Source organism: Podarcis melisellensis (assembly GCF_964234715.1).
Source record: "Podarcis melisellensis genome assembly, chromosome: 2".
NCBI lineage: Eukaryota > Metazoa > Chordata > Lepidosauria > Squamata > Lacertidae > Podarcis > Podarcis melisellensis.
Window position 1 is genome coordinate 75,330,516 of NC_138529.1, and position 21,863 is coordinate 75,352,378.

Here is a 21,863-nt window from a genome sequence, read left to right on the forward strand (position 1 = left end):
AGCCCTGTTTGGGGAAGTTTTGAATATTTGATGTTTTATTGTGTTTTTAATATTCTGTTAGGAACCGCCCAGAGTGGCTGGGCAAACCCAGCCAGATGGGCAGAGTGTAAATAAATTATTATTATTACATTTTTTATTATTGTATTTATTTAGTTGCCAGCACTATGCAAGGATGGGGAAAAACCAACATTCTTAAGTGCCATTGATTTCTAAGATGGTAAAGAGGTGCAGTCTGCTTCTGCTGCTGCTTTTTCCACTGCATTGCCTTTTAAACAAAATAAGCGTTCAGACCAGGAGAGGAGATGAACATGGAGTATAATGCTTAGAAAAGGCCCAGATTTCAATTACCCTAAACAGATAATAGGTTTCCAGTAGGGAAAGCACTCATCCAAACCATATCCTGAAGAACATTTCACAGCTTTGGCTGCAGGTACCGCTCATAGAAGTCTTTAATAGTTCCTCTGTGTGTTCTCTCTCTCTCTCTCTCTCTCTCTCTCTCTCTCTCTCTCTCTCTCTCTCTCTCTCTCTCATTCACCAGTCTTCCTTCCTTCCTTCCTGCCTGGCTGGCTAGATTCCTAATGGTTTCCACCTGGACTACTGCATTAAAGTAAATTAGCCTTCCTTGCAGCCATAAGAGTCTTCTCAGCTAGCTCTGTTCTTCCACAGCTCCTCCAAATAGATTAAATCACAGATAAGCAGCTATACATGAAAACAGTATGGCAGCAGAAATATCACAATCTTCATAAAGTATTCACACCTTTCACAAAACAAGAAAACTAGTGTAACTCCCAAAAAGGTATCTTGAGATTTTACTTTCCCGTTCCTAGAGTTCAGGTATTTCTGTGCTGGTGATATGTGATGGACATTTCTTCATTGTTCACAAACATGTTTGTGTGCCCAGGTAATATAGTTCTTGGCGATGTTACAACATGCCACGTAGAGAGGTCTGTGTGCATTGCATAATTTTGGAAGCTCTTGTTCAGCTGCTGCACTTTCATACCACCCTGTAAGACCTTATATTCAGACCGTGGACATTCCCAGTGCTACCTGGAGATGGACATTAGGACTTTCTGCATGCAAACCAGATGCCCTACCCACTGTGCTATGGTGCTTCCCCTTATGTCCAGACCACCTTCAAAAGTGGTCTCTGAATCCAGCATGAGGAAGTCAGTAAAATAAATTGGGCAGGTTATAGCTTGTGAACAGTATTCTCTGGAATTTAATCTCGATCTTCCACGAAATAAAGTTTGAGCTCAACTTTCTTCTCACATCTTTAACCTTGCAGTCCCAGTTATCAGGCTGGAATCCGTGCAGAATGTGACTCCGCTGAATGGCGGGAAGATCCACACTTTGTAACTTGGATAAAAGACTTACAGAATTGTAGAACCGTAGAGTTGGAAGGAACCCTGAAGATCATCTAATCCAACCCCCTGCAATGCAGGAATATGCATCTGGGATCAAACCTGCAACCTTGGTGTTAGCAGCACCACACTCTAACCAACTGAGCTGCGTGTCTCCCTTTGTCAGCCAACTATGATAAGAGCCTAGCAGCTGCTCCTGGCAGCTGCCCACCTTGTTCTGTTCAGAGGGCTGGAAGGTGCTCACAGTTTGCATCCCTTAGCCAGTGTATCCTAAATACCATACTTACTCATGCTTGGAAGAAGTTCAGTGGTAGAGCATCTGCTTTGCAAGCAGTTCAATTTTCAGGTAAGGTTGGGAATGCCCCTTCCATGTCTGAACCCCTGGAGAGCTGCTGCCAGTCAGTGTTGACAATACCAGGTTAGTAGGCAGCTTCCCATGTTTTTCATGTTGGAGCTATGCAGTCTGCAGCTCCATCCTTAGACTCTTGCATGTTGAGCAGGATCACAATTGAATGCAGTCAAATTCGAGGATAATTTTCAAGCACAGCTTTGACACTTCTGTTTAAACAGGATTAATGCCATATGAAGCTACTAAGTGTTTAATACGAAACTGTCAAAAATAGTTACAGGAAATGTTGATGCAGACAATGCACATATTTGTACAAGCCTCTGTGTGTAACCAATAACAGGATCTGAATATTAAAACACAGGACACTCCATAATACTGAGAAATACCATACTAAGCCGTACTTCCTACCTCATTATTGTCTGCACTGACTGGCAGTGAATCCCTAGCCTTCAGGCAGGGGTTTCACCCAGTCCTACCAGGAGCTGTTGGGAGACTGGACCTGGGATTATCTGCATTCAAAGTAGGTGGTCTACCACTAAGCAATTGCCCTTCCCCTAAAATCAAGGAACACAGAAATCTGTGTTATACTGAGTTAGACCATTGGTCCACCTACCTAAGCATTGTCTACAGTACACTGATGGGCATCAGATCTCCAGGAGTCCCTCCTAGACCTACCTGGAGATGCTGAGGACTGAACCTGGGACCTTTTGCATGCAGAGCATTTGCTCTTACATCTGTACACAGTAGACACTTAGAAACAATACCACCTCCAGGTTTGAGAGGACCTTAAGCAAGAGATAACTGCAGCACTGTGTGATCAGTACCAGGGAGGTTGGAGCTGCCATTTTAATTTGCCACATTTCTCCAGAGTCATCAAGGGCACTGTGGAAAATTAAAACGGTGGTTCCCAGATGCTGTCACTCAGTGGGATGGGGCAGGACCCCAGAAATCTGGTAGCTACCTGCTTGGGTATAGCCAGCATTTTTTTTTTAGATGGGCAGGACTTTGTTAGCGGGGGACAGAACTGAGATTATTGGTCTGATAGCTAAGTACTTGATCTGGGGGGCAGTTGCCCCCCTGCCCCCTGGCTACGCTCACGGCTACCTGTGAGATTTGATGATGTCACATATGTACACACAGAGAGGGGGGGTAATTTATATTTTGCCAACAGCTCCCTTAACTTTAGTGTTTAACAAATAACCCTGAGTTGTGTAACATATACTACCCAGTGACAAATCCTTCTTGGGAAAGCTTCTTGAGATGGTGGTGGCCATGCAACTTCAGATGTCCTTGGAGGAAACAGATTATCTAGAGGTATATTTAGAGGTAGCAACTGAATTGCCCCATTAGTATTTTGATTGCCATGTTTATATTTCTTCTAAAGATTGATATACCGTATTTTTCGCCCTATAAGGCGCACTGGCCCATGGGACGCACCTAGTTTTCAGGGGAGGAAATCAAGGGGGGAAATGTGATCCCTCCCCCCCCCCCAGCTCTGGGAACAGCGGACAGGCTGCACGCAACCTGTGCGCTACTCCAAGACCTTCTCCCTGCTTTTGCGGGAGGTGGAGGAATTCCCCCACCTCCCGCGAAAGCCCACAGGAGGGAGAAGGGACTGACTCAGCCAGTCAGTCCCTTCTCCCTCCTTGGGGAAAAGCCCCCAAGAGCGGGGCACTCTTTAAAGGCTGTGCGGCTCCTGCAGGCTTTTCTGTGAGGTGGGGGAAGAGCATACAGCTTCTGGGTGCTTTTCGACCCAGCTTGTGGGCCTGGCGATGGGGGGAAGCGCTGCTTTTCTCCACCGCCAGCCTCAAAGTCGCACGCCTTCCCGCTGCCCCCCGATCCTCTGGGGCTGGCGATGGGGGGAAGCGTTGCTTTCCCCCACCGCCAGCCTCAAAGAGCAGACTCTCCTGACTTCAGCGAAAGCAACGTGAAGCCTCCGGAGTGCAGGCTTCAGAGGCTTCGCGTTGCTATCTCTGAAGCCAAGGAGCCTGCATTCGCCCCATAGGACGCACACACATCTTCCCTTCATTTTTGGAGGGGAAAAAGTGCGTCCTATAGGGCGAAAAATACGGTAACTTGTTCCATCAGTGTTGTTTATAAGTGATAAATAAGTTACAAAGTTATACTAATGCACAGAAGAATAATGAAAGATCAGATCCTATTGGCTAAAGGAGAGCAAATTATAATATCATAATATATTTCAAAGAAAGGAGTGTTGTTAGGAATAGTTTCAGCTTCAATATTTATGAAGTTTATGAAATCCCCCAAAGAATCACGGTAATAGTTTTTCCAATTATCTGTGTGAACCAGATGCCTTGTATTAGACTCCAAAGATATTACATGCTTATATTCTGTGTTATCCATGTGTAAACAGAATGGCCTGTCACGACTCCTTTGGTGCTGTTGGGCTTGGCCCCAAGATGGCAGAATCCAGAGGAAGAAGAGGAATCGGAGGAGGAGGCTGGAATAGATGGAAGTCCTTTCCTCCCTCTTCCCTTTCCAGATTCTGTTTGACTCTAGTGTAGAGATGGGACTTCCTGCTCCATCCCCTCCTGATGGAAAGAGAGCATGGAGCCTGAGCCTGGGGTGGCCAAGCTGGATTGTGGGGAGGAGGGCAGGTTTAGTGCTCTCTTCTGGGAACAGTTGCCACTTCAGTAGAAGGAACCAGACACATCCACATAAACGCAGCATCTGCTTGCAGACTAACCACTCAAGCAGCAAGAAAGTTGTGGAAAAAGCTTTAGAACAACTTATCAGCTCTCATGCTGTCTTGAACTTCTTGTAGCTGGCCCCAGACTTGTGCATCTTGACCTCTTTTCCTGGACCAGGCCCATCCCAGCCAACCTTTCACCTTGAAAGAGCTCTGGACCTGAATGGCTCTTTTGCTACTGGGTCTGTATCATTACACTGCCTCAATGAAGATCCTTTCCCTATTTACAAGTAAGAGCTTTCCACTTGCACAATGGGACCACTTTCTTCTTCCACTTGAAGCCCCCTGCATGACGTCACACTCTTAAATGGATGGTTGGGGAAACCAGATTTTGTGGCTGTGAGGTTGAGCTAAACGGGGGAGAGGAAGGTGAAGTACCAATATGTGAGTAGAAATCTGCTTGTGCAATGTTGGGTTCCACTCTTGATCTTCCCCATGCCACAAACCACATCAGCACGGACCACACCAGCACATATTTTCCTGGTATTCTTCACTGTGAATTCAAAAGCTGGCTCATACTGTGTCAAGCTATTAGTCCATAAAGTCCAGTTATTTCTTCTCTGATTTGCAGAGGCTTCCAGAGAGCCAGTGTGGTGTAGTGGTTAAGAGCGATAGACCCGTAATCTGGGGAACCAGGTTTGATTTTCTGCTCCTCCACATGCAGCTGCTGGGTGACCTTGGGCCAGTCACACTTTTTTGAAGTCTCTCAGCCCCACTCACCTCACAGAGTGTTTGTTGTGGGGGACGAAGGGAAAGGAGAATGTTAGCCGCTTTGAGACTCCTTCGGGGAGTGATAAAGCAGGATATCAAATCCAAACTCTTCTTCTTCTTCCATCAAAGGTCTTTCATAGTTCTGCTACCTGATTTACTTGTAGTTGAAGATACCAGACACCATTTTTCTGTATACAAAGAATGAGAGAATGTGCTCTATTATATCTAATGACCTCTCTTTAATAGTGTATGGCAGTTGATTTAAGTTATGTTATCAGATATCACATTTGGGAGTATCTGGGTAGTTATTAGTCCGTCCCTTACCATTCTGTGTAAATCAAGAGAGCAACTGCCACAGGATACTTTTAAAGGAGGAAATTGCAGGGACTTTGCTATGGAACTTTGTGGCCAAGTTGAAGAGCAGACTTTTGAGACTAAGGTCAAAAAACCTTTTTAGCCTGTTAGAGATCAGGCGTACAGCTGGAAAATGCTTACAAGAATATTCTGAAGCTTTTGATCATATGCTGCAGGAATCCCCAGTAGGGGATTTCTACAGGGAGAAATATTAATTGCAGCCCTAAGGAAAATGTGTAATAAGCCATCCCTGCTGAATAGAGAAAGTGCTTCAAAGGCATTTCTAAAATGAAATGCTACAGGAGGGGTGCATGTGTGGGGACTCTCATTCCCTGGGGACAGGGTTAGATATATGGCATCAAGTGGACTGAGAAACCTTTGCCAAAGCTTATCTTCCTTCCCAGGCTATGGCAGCACTTTGAATTTTCCCTAAACATTTTGTTATTTCTCTCTCTTTTTTAAAACAAGTGTTTAAATGATAGATTTATAGCATACAGATACACTATTTAAGAAGAATTAACATGTCAATAATAAATTCATGTTTTACTATTAAAGCAATAATGAGTTGCTAGTAACCATCACCCTTCCTCAATGTTATTTTGAAAAATGCTGAGAATATTATGCTTTTGGTGCTTCTTAAAAACTGTTTTATATATGGGTTTTTGGTACCCATCAGTGCTGTGCATTTTGGACTTCAGTTAATTATGGGTGCTGCTTTTTATTAATTAGTCATTAATTTTTATTTAATGTGTTGCTTTAAATCTGTACTTTAGTTGTTGTAAGCCACTTGAATATTATTGAATTGTGAGTGGTGTATAAATGGTTTTTATATAAATTAATAGTATACAGTAAATGCTAGTTTAGGCTAGATTTATTAGAACTAGATTTATTTGAATCGTTTCCAAAAGGATACTTTCTATGTTTGTCACTGTCATTTCAAACCAAAAAGAGAATGATTTCAGTACTTGCAAAAACAAATGTTTAAATCTGCTATTGTGGAAGTATATATGTACTATTATTGTACGCTGCTTATTTCCTGGGAACTGCTTTGAGCACTAAAGTATTTCTAGAAAATGTGGTGTATAAATAAATTGACTATGACTATATAGAAGACAGGGATGCGGTCTAAACCACAGAGCTGAGGGCTTGCCCATCAGAAGGTCAGAGGTTTGAATCCCTGCGACGGGGTGAGCTCCCGTTGCTCAGTCCCTGTTCCTGCTGACCTAGCAGTTTGAGAGCACGTCAAAGTGCAAGTGTATAAATAGGTACCGCTCTGGCAGGAAGGTAAATGGCATTTTCGTGCGCTGCTCTGATTCGCCAGAAACGGCTTAGTCATGCTGGCCACATGACCCGGAAGCTGTACGCTGGCTCCCTCGGCCAATAAAGCGAGATGAGCGCTGCAACCCCAGAGTTGTCCGCAACTGGACCCTAACGGTCAGGGGTCCCTTTACCTTTGTATAGAAGACAGTGGATTGATAGGAAATTCTCAAGATACTGTAGCCAGTTTTACATATAACACTAAACCATAGTTTATCATTATTATTTTTACTTATTTCCCACCTGTTCTCCTAACTAGTGCACAGGGTAGCTAAAAATACTGTACAGAACAACACAACCATAAACAGCAATACAGTGTTGTTGAAAGTCATATCCAAGTATAAAATAGAATAAAATTGTGTTGTACATTATTCTAAACCTACCTCATCCCAAAGCTGTAGATTGCAGGTATCAAGTCATAGGTACCCTGAATCAGTACATCTGCCACTTAGAAAGCAAAACATTACTGTCCTTTGAGAGTCTGCCATAATCCTTAGAAAATTAACCCTGGGCAGCAAAATAGTCCATCTACTTAAGTCAAAAAAGATGACAGAAGGTGCAAAACAGGCTGCGAGGGAGGGAAACATGACTAGAGCCCCCTTGGCGTGCCATTGGAAAGTCTCTTCAGATGCAGAGCATAATATAAAAAATACCTAGATAAATAAACATCTGCTGGCACTGTCCCCACTGTCAGAAACTTTCCCAGCCATGATGGTCATACACTGAAGGTGGATGTCTACAGCAGGAGAAAATTACAAGGCTTCCTTGCTATAGACATCAGTGTTCATGCATGAATGTTGGCAGGGCCAGGGAAGGCATGCAGCGTCAGGGTATGTGTCCAGCAGTGGGACTCTTCAGCCCCTTTAATTCCATGTAGTCATTTCACAAGACTAACATGTGATGGCACCTTAGAAGAAGGCATATTCTGAAAAACTGCCAAGCAGCTGATCTTTGCTTGGTCAGGTCAGACAACTGAACACCACAAAGGAACCTGGTATGGTTCATCAACAACAACTCAGGAACTTTGCTGCCATAATTCCTTTATCTGGCCTACTGAGATTAATGGTGAATTTTTTTCTTCTTTTTATTCATTATGCAGAAAAGTTGGTTTTTTATATGTTATCATGTCACTACTCACCCTGCAGGTAGGCACAGATGCAGCAATATTTCAATACATGTGAAACAGCACCACCTCACTAAAAAGCAGTAGCTGATTCATGGTGGCATGGTATTCACAAATCTGTTACCAGAAAGGGCGAAGTTGTTGAGCAACAGCCCTTTTCTCTTCTTATTGAGGAGTCATGCTTTCAAAGAAATGAAAACTAAGACTGTTCGTGTTGGATGAATGTGAAAATCTACCCTTGCCTGATAAATCTTGGCTCAAGTCCTTTGTGGCTTCAGTTCCTAACACTGACGTATTCATTATGTATAAAAATAGGATAGCAGGCGCCCCTGCGTCTTCGGTATACAGTATGATGCTACTCTAGCAGTGACACCTATGAAGATCATGATATATGAACTCTTTTTAAAATAGATCTACCTGCGTATAGTTTTCCCCTTCTTGGTAACAACCAATACAGTGTTTTAATGTAAATGCAGACTCTCAGGATTTGGCCTTTTAAAGAGAATAACTTGAATGGTCAGCAGTGACATCAAAGCATTATCAGGATTGTAATGCTATAAAATTGAGTTAATTCCCCTTCCTCTATATTCTTTCATTTGAACAAGCAGTAATAATGTCTGCCAGCGCCAGAGTCTTTTTAGCACACACCCCCTCCTGTTTGTCTGTATTTGTGAACACTCAAAGACAGCTTGCGAGTATGGAAAGCAATTTGGTCTCCGTTGGATTTATGCTGAGAGTGTAGTCTGGTAAAAGCGAAAAGCATATTGATTTGTGGCCTTGGACTGACTTAACATTTTGCATCCCACTTGTTGATAGAGGGCATTGCATACTTTTCAAAAGCTGTTCTCGATTGTTCCTTGACAAGCTGGCTTCATTACCAGCACGAATCAGGTCCACTGTCAGCACCAATTAGCTAGTTGGTGCTGACAGCACAATTTCAAAGAATCCCATTGACATCTCCAGCATCTTTGAAAAGAAGATAAGGTAACAACAGTGGGTGAGGACTATTGCCCTCATGTCCAGCTTGCAGGCTTCGCATAGACTGATAGGGGAACCAGGATGCTGGCCTAGACAGTCCTTTGATTTTATCCGGTAAGACTCTTACGTTCCTATGACTGGCCCAGTCTATTGATGTTAGCCGTTGGGTCCTGTCTTCCTCATCCACCACAATCATCATTAATTTATTTAGTTTCTATACCACCCTGTAGTGAAGTCGCTAAGCAAACTTCCCTGGGGAGAGCATTCCATAGACGGGGAGCCACTGCAGAGAAGGCCCGTTTTCGTGTTGCCACCCTCCTGACATCTTGAGGAGGAGGCACATGAAGGAGGGCCTCAGAAGATGATCTCAGGGTCTGGGTAGGTTCATATGGGAAGAGGCGGTCCTTGAGGTATTGTGGTCCTGAGCTGTTTAAGGCCTTATAGGTCAAAACCAGCACTTTGATTCGGGCCCGGAAACTAATTGGTAGTCAGTACAGTTGGACCAGGATCGGTGTAATATGCTCAAACCGTCTTGCTCTGGGGAGCAACCTGGCTGCTGAATTCTGCACCAGCTGAAGTTTCCGAATTGTCTTCAGAGGCAGCCCTACATATAATGCATTGCATTACTCTAACCTTGAGGTTACCAGAGAATGCACAAAGGAGTTAGGCTATCCGTGTCCAGATTAGGGCATAGCTGGGCCACCAACCAAAGATGATGGAAGGCATTCCAGGCCACTGAGGACACCTGAGCGTCAAGAGACAGCAAATGATCCAGGAGTACCCCCAAGCTATGAACCTGCTCCTTCAGGGGCAGTGTAACCCCATCAAGAGCAGGCGACCTCCCAGCCATCTGGTCTGAGGAACCACCCACTAACAGTGCCTCAGTCTTATCTGGAATGAGCTTCACTTTGTTGGCCCTCATCCAGTCCATTACCGAGGCAAGACACTGCTGCAGCACGTCCACTGCTTCACCTGCAGATGTCAAGAAGTAGAGCCGTGTGTCATCAGCATACTGCTGACAGCACACTCTGAACCTCTGGATAACCCCACCCAGCGGTTTCATGTAGATGTTAAACAACATCAGGATAGAATTGAGCCCTGCTGAACCCCACATTGGAGGCTGCACGGTGCTGGAAAGCACTCCAAAGGTGTCCAAAACATGTTTTGGACAGGAGCAAGTCAGCAGTAAATCACACTGAGCAAGTTGGAGTTAATTCTTTATTAGCAAAAACAGATTCTGCACAGGCCTAATGAGCCTAGCAACTCATCTCTGGTAAGTCTTGCCCCTATGAAGCAGTTGCTGAGACTAAAGGTCCCCACCTCCTCACAGCTGCATGGTTTTCCCCCAATCAATCTGAAATTGCACCTGCTTCAAGCCTCTCCTGGTTCTGGGAGACCGGGGGAAGTGCAGGTTGCCTCAGCAGGAGGAGGAGACACCCATGCCTCTTCGCCAGCCAGATTAATCTCTTTCACTTGGCCCCCCTCCTATCCTGCTTCAGCTTCTGCCTCTGATTCTGGACTTCTTCCTGCAACATACTCTCCCCACTCACCAAGCCCTGTTACCTCTCAAACTTATTACACCTCCTCCTCCCCGTCCTCTTCCTCTTCTTCCTCCAACCACTCATTGTTGGCCCACCACTCCCCAGGCTCTGAGCCTTCCCCAGCTGGTTCCTCCCACCATTCTTCTGCGCCCAACCAGTCCATGGTAGTTTCACGTTGAATCTTGGTCTGACCCTCTCAGGTCTGATCCTCTGGCACAACTTCTGACTCTTGATTTCCAGGTCCAGGCTCCCCTCCAGTTTCCCATGACTCAACTCTGACATACTGGAAGGGAGGACTCCTCATTTTGCTCTTCAGGGTTGTCTCTCCATGTGTTGTCTTAGGAAAACAAGCACACCTGCCAACGTGAACCACACCACTGCTGTCACAACCACTGTCTTATGCAGGACCTATGACTCCTTGAGCTTGTGACTAATGACAGCCCCCAACCCTTGCCCCTCTCCAGCCTTGTTGGAAAAAGCAACAGCTTTTAATTAATACACACTTTATTTAGAGGGGAAAGACACTAAAGGGTGAAGTGACCTTCCTGAGTTGTCTGTTTCAGCTTATTTTTCAAGTTTCCTCCTTGCCTATGCTGTAACATTTTGCTGATCCAGTAAAGGATCCAGTTTTTTGGGCAAGACCAGTAGTAACCCCACAATACTCTGTGTCACTCTCCTCTCCTCTTTATACTCCATTCCACTCTTTCTCGCTAAGTAAGAAGTGATTTAGGAAGAAGCTATGAATCATAGCTGATGTTTTTTCTTCACTGACCTTTCCCGTAAGATTTCTTTGAGACAGGAATCCTTTCTCCAATCTTAAATGATGAATGGGCACTCAAATATTGGACCAGCTGTAAGAGTCTGTGCAGCTGAAAGGTTAACAGTCAAATCGGATAGTGAGCAAATAGCCTTGTATGTGTCAGAATTTCATTTTGACAGAATGCAGTGTACATTCTTGCTGATGCTCACAGAAGAAACAAAAGAGTTGTCTGAGAACAGGATTGATATTCCAATAATAACTGCTACGTAGGAAAAGAAGAAGACGAATGTAAATTCTTGTGCTACATTTTAATCTTAGATTATATGTTGTTATTAACAGAGGAGCCTTCTTTTTAAACACAAGCTTGGCCTCCCAAGTGTGTGACCTGTGTGCACCTGAAAGGTTAAGTAACTGTATCTTCATTATTCTTGTGTAGGGTTTTGAATAGGTGGCAGCGTTGTCATTCCATGCATCTCAATGCTCTGCCCACCCTGTTTATGCTTGTTATTTGTTATTGGTTAGAAGGACCTGTAATGTATTAGGTTTTGTTTTAACAAAATGTACACATCCTTAGGCACAGGCCCACAATCTAGGTAGCAAAAACTTGAGCCACTTAATTTAGATTGTGTCTGAGGAACTCGGGAGATTGTGTATTCCCAGAAGCTATATCACTTAACCAAACAGTGTGAATTAATAAGTACATTCTCACAACATGCTAAGCTAAGCCATACCTTTGCTTAGCCAGACCATTCAAATGAACAATCTCCCAGAGGAGAGCTCACAGCCAATTTGCACCTCCCTGGCTGTGTTGCTAAGCCAATGTTTGGTTTAATGCATTGCCCAAAGTGGGACTTGTGGTTACGTTCTGTAAGAACAAGCCTTACTGAAGCAGAGTTTGCATGGCTTCGGCAAGAGCAAGTCCTGTCTCATGAACCTAATTAGAGTTCTTTGAGAGTGTCGACAAGTATATAGATAGAGGTGGTCCAATTGACAGCGTGTACTTGGACTTCTAAAAAGCTTTTGGCAAAGTTCCTCAGGAAGGACTCCAGGGTAAGCTTAGCAGTCAAGCGGAAAAAAGAGAGAAGCCCTCTTGTGGATCCCAAATTGGGTAGCTGCAGGAAGCAAAGTGTAGGAAAAAAGGGACATTTCTCTGAGACATGTAGAAAGTGGAGCCTCCCAAGGTTTGGTATGGGGACCACTGAGGTGTTCTTTAGTATGCCTCCACTTTTTATGTACCCAAGCAGAGTCCCATACTTTGCTTTGAACTCAGAAACTGGAACAGTATTACCTTATGTAGTTCCTAGAACTGCAAAACACTCCTGCAGTACCTTTCCTACCTCTTCTGGTTACATGCAGTGCAGATGGAAACAAATTCTATAATTGTCTACAATGTTAAGTTTCAGAACAGTCAATTGAAGCATTTTGTAATTATAAAATATAGACTCTCCTCCACACAGATCCTCATTATAGGGGTGGAATGTGATTCAGCCAACTTACTCTTAAGATAGGGCCGTGAGTGTAGCCCTAAAATATAAAGTTACATGCCTCCACTTTGTATGTACCCAAGCAGATATTTTATTTTAGTATTTTGTTTCATCTTTGGGAGTGAATTGTGATATGAGATCCTTTTTCTGTTTCCTTGTTTTCTGAGGAGAGCTAATAATGTTTGCTATTGTTCAACTATTCTGTTTCTTGGGGGTGATATAGAAATTTAATCTGTAGATAGAAGAAAGAGGTTGTGAGAATTAAGATAAATATATTTGGCAGCAAGTTTTGGTTCAATGACCTTTAAAAAATAACTCTGTGCTTGTAGTTTTGGTGGTTCCAAGTCTTGTTACATGGTGAAAAGTTGTACTGGCATGCAAATTTTATCCCTTTCTGTCTCCCAAACAGCTTGATAATATAATTCAGACAATATTTTACCAGGTGAGCCATATCATTCAGATTGTGGGCCATTTTCAGGGTTGGCTGTACCATTTATTTGAATGTGAAGGGATAATGATATTGTACCCTATTAGGTCCAGTTGTGGCTGACTCTGGGGTTGCGACGCTCATCTCGCTTTATTGGCCGAGGGAGCCGGCATACAGCTTGACTAAGTCGCTTCTGGCGAACCAGAGCAGCTCATGGAAACGCCATTTACCTTCTCACTGGAGTGGTACCTATTTATCTACTTGTACTTTGACGTGCTTTCAAACTGCTTGGTTGGCAGGAGCAGGGACTGAGCAATGGGAGCTCACGCTGTCGCGGGGATTCGAACCGCTGACCTTCTGATCGGCAAATCCTAGGCTCTGTGGTTTAACCCACAGTGCCACCCACGTAGCATACCCACACCCGAATGTCAGGGAGAAATAGCTTGGCAGAAAATGTAAGAAGAGTCCAGCTGGACTCTTGTTTCACATTTATGCAGTGGCATAGCGTGGGGGGTGCAGGGGGGGCCGGCCGCACCGGGCGCAACATCTGGGGGTTAGGGTTAGGAGGCGCAAATCCACGGGTTAGGGGGCGCAAATCCACGGGTTAGGGGGTGCAAATCCACGGGTTAGGGGGCGCAAATTACTTGCCTTGCCTTGCCCCGGGTGCTGACAACCCACGCTACGCCACTGCATTTATGTATTAATTTTCTCCACTTTAGATTCCCATTAAAAATACCTACATGCTATAAAATACTTTAAAAGTAACAAGACACAAGTAGCAAATACAAACAACAACATAGTAAGACATAAGATCCAAGCCAGCACATCCCACCCCAATTACAAATCACAGCTAAAATGCAGCATAAAGCACAGGACCTCAGAACAGCAACTAGCAAGAATGCAGGAGCCAAAACTACCAACCATAAAACATAATCTTAAAGACCTGGGCCAACATACTGCATACAGATCTTAGTTTAGTGGACCGGGTGGGTCACCCCCAAGAAAAGCCCCATCCCATGGCTACCCTACTAATTTCTTATTGAGGGGAGCTCAGAGAAGTATGGACACACTGCAACAAGACATAAAGGAAACTTCCACCATTATTAGTTCTCCAGACATGGAGAGTCCGTTTATCTACAGACTTCTCCTCCATTAAAAGCCTTCTCTGTGATTTGTTGTTTTGTTTAATGTGGTTGGACTTCTGATTATAAATAAAGCATTTCATTTTTAAAATAATCAACTTAGAAGACTTGTAGACTACAAACCCAGGAGCTGTTTCCTTCTGCTCGGTTACCAAGATTTGCTTGGTAAGTTCCAGCCAGTTCTAACAACATTTGCTCTCCAGTTCTTAAAGAGACAGTGAATTATTCCCATGTGTGATCTGCAGTTTTTCCATGTACAGGGAGATCCTCCGCTTGCCCAGGAGCACTGCTCAAGTGGGACAGACAAGTGAAAGCTTTATCACATTGTTTTGCTAGTCCTGGATGGAGGTGCTCTAGAACAGGGTAACAGGTCAGAACGTGATCAAACAGGCTTTTGGCCCTCTTTTACCCATCTGTCATGTTTATCTGGGGTGAGAGAGACCAAGTCTGTTCACTGCACCTACCACATCAAGCCTTTCCCTGCTCCATCTCATTGTCCATTGATTCACTGGGTGGGTTATCTATGAGGATGAGTACCACTTAGCCCATCTTCCCATCACAGCCATTTTATGCTGTTTTAAGAGCTCCACACATAACCAAACTGTAGAAACGTTATAAAGATTGTATGCAAAGTTTCATTCTTGATTTCAATACTTCCCATGGAAAAGGGGTTAGCATATGTTCCAGTTGGGTAGAATTTGTGTTATAAAAGTTTAAAAAGTCACATATAAGAGGATGAACTGTGAAAGGCATTCTGGAGGCATTTAAGCCTTCAAACATCACCTACTTTATTACTGGTACTCTTCCACAGCCTAATCCTAAATAGCTTGCATGTTAGAGAAGTTTTGTATTGTTTAAACTGGTTAAATAGTTTAAAGCAAACATATGAAAGCTAAGCCCCCACCCCCACTTCCTGGTAACGTCAACATAAACTAAAGAAATTGCTTTTCAAAACTTTAATTTATGTTGATGTAAAATGCAGTTGACGTAAAATGCTAAGATTAAAAATATGCTGTTATATCTCCAGTAATTTAGTCTATTCCTCCAATTAATGCAACCATAACAACGGTCAGTGGGACATCTCTTTGCAAATTTCATGGTGCGTGTGTTGTTTTGCTATTAGGAAGATATGTTTTCAGTTCAGCATGAAGGATTAGTTGGGCTTTGGCAGTTCTTCCTTGAGCTTGACATTGATATCGTAATAAGCTTAAATGGCTCATTCCTGGCCAACCCTCTTTATAAGGTAAACCACCTGGTCAGAGTTGTCAGCTAGGTAAATTGCCTCTTAGGCACATCTAGGAAGCATCCCTAGATGACTAACATACACTTTGGGAAATGGTCATATCCACAGATTCTGAAGGACAATGTGGATTGAGAAACTGGTATACTAAAGCTGAGAGATAAGGAAGAGTCCTGCATTTGAATCGGTATACTTACTGATGGGATTATGTTCATTTCAGTTCCTGTAACCTAAATCAATGTCTAAATCAGTTTTGAAAATGGGATTAAAATCCTAAAGCACTTGCAAGACAATGTGAATGCTACCCTCTCACTCTGTGAACATGGCTTTTGCAGTATTCTGGGGCAAGAATTCTTTGTGGATAAAGGGATATCCAAACTAATTTTGCAAATGAAAGGTAGCTCATGCACTGGCAGTTGATAGCATGGAAACTAGTTATACCCTGTAAACTGATTTACGCCAAACAATCCCCACCCCTCACAAAAAAATGAGTCAGTTAGATTTACATCCAGAAGAAAAACAATGGGTGGAATTCAGTGCAGCATACTTACAAGGGCACTTATTCTGGCTAAAGCCAAACCTATGTGTGTCAAACCTGTTTTGCCACCTAAATTATTTTGCCAGTTTTTCATAATACATTTGACAATATATTTTTTCAACCTGCCAGGTGAACCTTAATCTGCTGTTTCTAATACTTTGTTCTGCATGAAACTTGGCTGCGGTGCAGATAATAGACCAAAGTGCTTTCAGCAGGTACAACATATTCTTTACCTCCGTGAATAACAACTAAGTCTGAGAAAGAGGAATGAATTCAGTCGGAGAGCCTCTGTTGTGGTCATTCACAAGGCTGCTGTGTTGGCACCTGTTATTCTTTGTCCTCCTTTCAATCTTTCTCGGACTTCCAGGAGAAATAGGATATGACTTCAGCAGTTGGCATGCCTAAGAAAGAGAGGACACAGCAAGCCTTTTGCATGTCCTTGATTCTGTTTGGAAAACTGGCTGCAAAACAGCTCAGAGCAAATGATCAGCAGCTGGAGCATATGGACCAGGATGCACAGAAGGTATTTGTGAGGAAGTGAGAGAGAAGGAGAGGTGCCATCCGTGTGCTCTGCCAATGCACATGTCTCTGCCATACCCTTCTGAGTGAGGGGTGTGCGGAGAAAAGACTCCTTACCTCTTCACTTGCAAGGGAATTCTTTGTCCAGTGACAACCTGTCCTGCTCCGTGCAACTAGGCTGTAATACTGCAAGGCAAAAATGTTTATGAATGCTCAAGGGTGGCAGCTGTTGAAGTAGAGTGCCTGGCCTTTGCTAACTGTGTGCAGGGATGTGTGCATAGCATGTATGTTTAGGACACTACTCCCTTCTGTTGGGAGGGAAGAATGTTACCACACAAGACACAGTATTCACATGTAACAAACTGAGTCAGAAGGAGACATGGGAGACAGTTGTGACTATAGATTTTTATAGCATGGACCACCCCTGGTGTGCATAACCAAGTTATTTTGTTCAATGTGCCATTTCTCCATAGTTCCCATCCTCAGAGTTCTCCCTTAGGTGCATGGCATGATATTAGATTGATCTAGGTAAAGGTAAAGGGACCCCTGACCATTAGGTCCAGTTGTGACCGGCTCTGGGATTGCGGGGCTCATCTTGCTTTACTGGCTGAGGGAGCCGGCGTACAGCTTCCGGGTCATGTGGCCAGCATGACTAAGCCACTTCTGGCGAACCAGAGCAGCACACAGAAACGCCATTTACCTTCCCGCCGGAGCAGTACCTATTTATCTACCTACACTTTGACGTGCTTTTGAACTGCTAGGTTGGCAGGAGCAGGAACTGAGCAACGGGAGCTCACCCCGTCGCGGGGATTCAAACCACCGACCTCCTGATTGGCAAGTCCTAGGCTCTGTGGTTTAACCCACAGCGCCACCCGCGTCCCTAGATTGATCTAGCCCTATGCTAAGTCCCCTGTCATCTCAGTTACTGGCTCGCTATCCGGGGGTTTCTACATGGGTGATTTATGTACAGGGATTAGGTGCAGAACTCTGCCTTATCCTATGCACCTTGTAGGAATGTTTTGCAGGGGGATGTCATCACGGAGAGCATGTGATTTTGGGTAGTACCGGTAGTCAACTAAGTTTTACTCAGAGTACACCCACTGAAATTAATGAACATGATTAAGTTAGGTCCATTGGGCAGTATTCAACTAAGCTTCTGTATGTGTAGAATGGAGTCTGCTCACATAATAAAACTTCCCCCCTCTGCTCCTGTAACCCTTAAATCTGCTCTGGAGGGTTGGGTGAACCCCCAAACAGGTTTAGGGTGTGCATGGGAGGAAGGTATGTTGAAAGTCCAGTTGCACAGGTGGACCTCTTTCCCACCCCTCTTAGCACTATTTTTTACTCAGAGTAGACCCATTGGTAGTATTAAAATATGTTTCATTCAGAATAGACCCACTGAAATGAATGGGCCTAACTTAGTCATGTCCATTAATTTCAATGGGTCTGCTCTGAGTAAAACTTAGTTTATATCACCCACTAGGTCTGCCTTTTGTATTTATTTTCTACTCTTCATTGAATTCAGTGGGAGGAAAATTGCTTGCACCAGCTCTGTCACTAATATTAAATTTCATTATCCATACCATCAATGGCGGTGTGGTATAGTGGGATTTTCTGTCATATGCTATGGCTCCCTTAATTATAGGATTGTTCTAGGAATTTACTTTATCCACCTGCTTTTACCCTTAATGTAACTTTTATTTTCAAGTAATAATTAATGTTCAGGTCTTTCTTAGCAGGATTTGCATGTGACATTTATGCATATCATCTCCCCTAAATCAAAAGCTCCCTCCCCTTTAGCAATATCAGTGTGAAGGAGAAGGTTTAAGCCCTCTCTCTGCCAAGGCCAACATCGCAGCCTGGATCCAGGCCCTTTAGGGATTTTTGTGGTTTTTTTGTAAAAGGGAGTTGAAGTTACAAAACTCTCATGTTGCATCTAGTTTGATTCTTAACCCATCTGCATGTGGCAGATGTAAAGTTCTTTAAAGTCTCTTGACCGTATTTGGGTTAATAAAATCTACACCAAATCGTCTTTTGTCCACTAAATGACATTTTGTCTTAAAGCATTCATACATGGAAAACTACAGTTTCACAGTTCTGATACCCATATATTTAAGCTTATAGACCAAGGGGTTAGCAACCTTTTCCAGCCGTGGGCCGGTCCACCGTCCCTCATACCATGTGGTGGGCTGGACTATATTTTGGGGGAAAAAAATAACGAATTCCTATGCCCCACAAATAACCCAGAGATGCATTTTAAATAAAAGCACACATTCTACTCATGTAAAAACACTCTGATTCCCGGCCCGTCTGCGGGCGGGATTGAGAAGGCGATTGGGCCGCATTCGGCCCACGGGTCTTAGGTTGCCTACCCCGTTATAGACACTTGATGCCTTGGGCAAGCCTGCCCTCTCCATGTTTATTATCACACTGCACCTTGGGAACTGTAGTTTGTGTAGGGTGGCGAAGATGGCATGTTGTGTTGGCAACAGTAATGCTTTGTGCCCTGCATACATTATGTTTCATCATGCATAGTTCAATAATTGTTAATCCATGTTGTCAAACATGCAGTAACATGTAAATGATTATTGCATTAGCGTTGTGTGTTGCAAATCACATGATTAAGAATGCCTATGGTTTTCGAAGCTACAAACATGAGTCTGACCAAACTGCGGGAGGCAGTGGAAGACAGAAGTGCCTGGTGTGCTCTGGTCCATGGGGTCACGAAGAGTCGGACACGACTAAACGACTAAACAACAACAACAATGGTTTTCAACACTGAATTGTGGCCAAGGATTAGTTTATTTATGTAAGCAGCATGGTATTATTTTGTAAATTGGAGATCCATTGGAAAGGTCCACATAGCCTCACAGTGTTCAGCACAGTTTAATTGAGGGCAAAGTTTAGCCTTAAATAAACTGCACACCTGCAGAGCAGCTGCCTTCAGGTGTGTGGCTGACTGAATGCTGATCATGTGGACCATGCATGCACACTATCCCATTTAACATTCTAAACTAGAGGAGAACTTTCAGGAAAAAGAGCACTCAATTCATAATACAGCTAAGCCTTATAACCAAATTAATCCACCTAATTAGGTAATTACAAACGTTGGCTACCTCGTTTAGATTCCCCACATAGAAGAGCTGTGCATTTATTGTATAAAATGACAATCTGATAAAGAGGGTGAGGTAGATTTGCTTTCGAGTGAAATATAGGCTAGCTTGCTTCCTTACCAAGCTATTTTAATGTTTTCCCAAGCATTCATTGTTCGTAAGTGCAGGGGACTTGCGTTTGAATTGACTCTGCACTTTGCGTACTTTTGAAGGTCACAATGCCATTTTGGCTTTGATTAAACTCAAACTGTATTCACTGGTTAAGCTTGACCTTTTAGGACTGTTTTCCATGACATATTGTACATGTGCATGCACGCTTTCTGTGTCAGTCAATGGATATGGTTCTTTTACTGAGATAGAAGACAAAGCTGGTATCTGAGAGATGTTTATCTTTATGGAATATATTCTGATAATTGCTGGACCTCCTATAGTCAATCCAGTTATTTGCTTCTTTTTAGCCATTTCGGTAAGCCTATTTAAGCTGGAGCACATCAAGGTAAGTTTGTACTAGGACCCAAATATATTTTAGATTGTATTTGCGCATTTATCATTTGTGTATTGCAATGCCAAGGAATAGACATTTACAGCAGCTGCCAGTAACACATGAAGCTGCTCTTCCTCTTACCTTTGAATGGTTCTGCAGCACATGGAGGAATAAGTGGCCAGCTGTTGAAATGTTGCCAGGCACATACTGTGCAAGACAACTCTTCTACCCCATCCTTTTGATATGCCTTCTTATGATCAGAGCAGAGCATAATAACATGGGGAGAATCGCATGGCATAATGCAAAGGTAGCTTAATGCAAGATGTAGGGCTGAAGCAGTGGCGTAGCATAGGGGGTGCAGGGGGGGCCGGCCGCACCGGGCGCAACATCTGAGGGTTAGGGTTAGGGGGCGCAAATCCACGGGTTAGGGGGCACAAATTACTTGCCTTGCCCCGGGTGCTGACAACCCACGCTACGCCACTGGGCTGAAGTAGATGATCTTGAGATAGTTTTAAAGTCTTAAGACCAGGAAGGGGACCCTTTGACTCTCCAGATGCTATTGGAATCCAATTAATATTAATTCCAACTAGCATAGCCAAAGGTTGGAGGTGATCAGAGTTGGAACCCAGCAACATCTGGAGGGACACCACCACCATCTTAAGATGCTCTTTCAATTTCATTGTGCACACACACATATCCCTGGGGTATATGCACACATATCAAGTATCCTAATTTCCAATACATGCTTTGTGTATTAGAGTTTTCTATCAATTGTGCATCCCATATTCTTATGTTGCTTGTCCCAAAAAGCCTATTGGCTGATCTAAAACAGCCACTGAAACCTTTTCAGGGAGCATTTTAATTGAAATTCATAGCCTGCAATTGATAATCCAAATTGCAAGAACGGAATTCTTTTTCAGTAACTGATACCATTTAAACAAAAAAATAGTGCCCATTTTTGTTAGGCTTCATAGTAAGAACTTGCTTGCTTGCTAAAGCACATCACAATTTTTGTGCCTCCTGTGCCAGTTGCTTTACATAACATTAACTATTAAGAATAAGGATCTATTTTTAAATCATAAAGCTCCTGGATTTATGTATACAATTAGCAACCTTTTAATGCTAATTTTGGATTACTAATTAATTATAATGTAGAAAATGTGTTTTTTTCTTCCTCTGAGGAGTCCTTGAATCATGGATCTTATAAGAAAAATACTGCCTCAGTTTTAATTATACTAATGTTTATAGGAACTGTGACTATATTTAATAAGCTTTCTAAAACTGTTGGATAGTACAGATGGTAAATTCTGTATTAAAATGGAATTCAATAGCTTGTTTCACTGATAGCTGGCTTTCGTACTGTGACAGTGAAAAATACGGTACAATCCATTAAAACATAATTACTTTTGTTGGGATAATTTTAATATAATGAAACTGCTGCCCTGGAAACCATTGCACTTTTGAAGGTCATAATCCTAAAGGGTCACGTGAATGTTTAATGCATACACCTGATTCCCCCTGCACAAATCCTTCCACATGTTCTTTACATTTAGCAGAATTCAGCGTATAATCTGGGGGTTAGATGCAAATACCCCCCCCAGTGGAAATAGCACATGTTTAAGCAGCTACAAATGTCTTCACACCAAGTTACTAAACTGTTTTTGGATCTAGCGACATTCTCTGCCTCCCAAGACTGCTGCTGGATGATTAGA

The 21,863-nt window shown here is 43.2% G+C and overlaps 1 protein-coding gene and 1 long non-coding RNA gene across 16 annotated transcripts in view; one reads left to right on the plus strand and one right to left on the minus strand.

The window, feature by feature from the left end:
• LOC309364312 overlaps nucleotides 1-21,863 on the minus strand; it is a 768,778-nt gene that overhangs the window by 308,125 nt on the left and 438,790 nt on the right. The gene's annotated exons all lie outside the window — the stretch shown is intronic.
• The window catches only part of ATP2B2 (ATPase plasma membrane Ca2+ transporting 2), a 371,704-nt gene that overhangs the window by 183,632 nt on the left and 166,209 nt on the right, over nucleotides 1-21,863 (plus strand). The gene's annotated exons all lie outside the window — the stretch shown is intronic.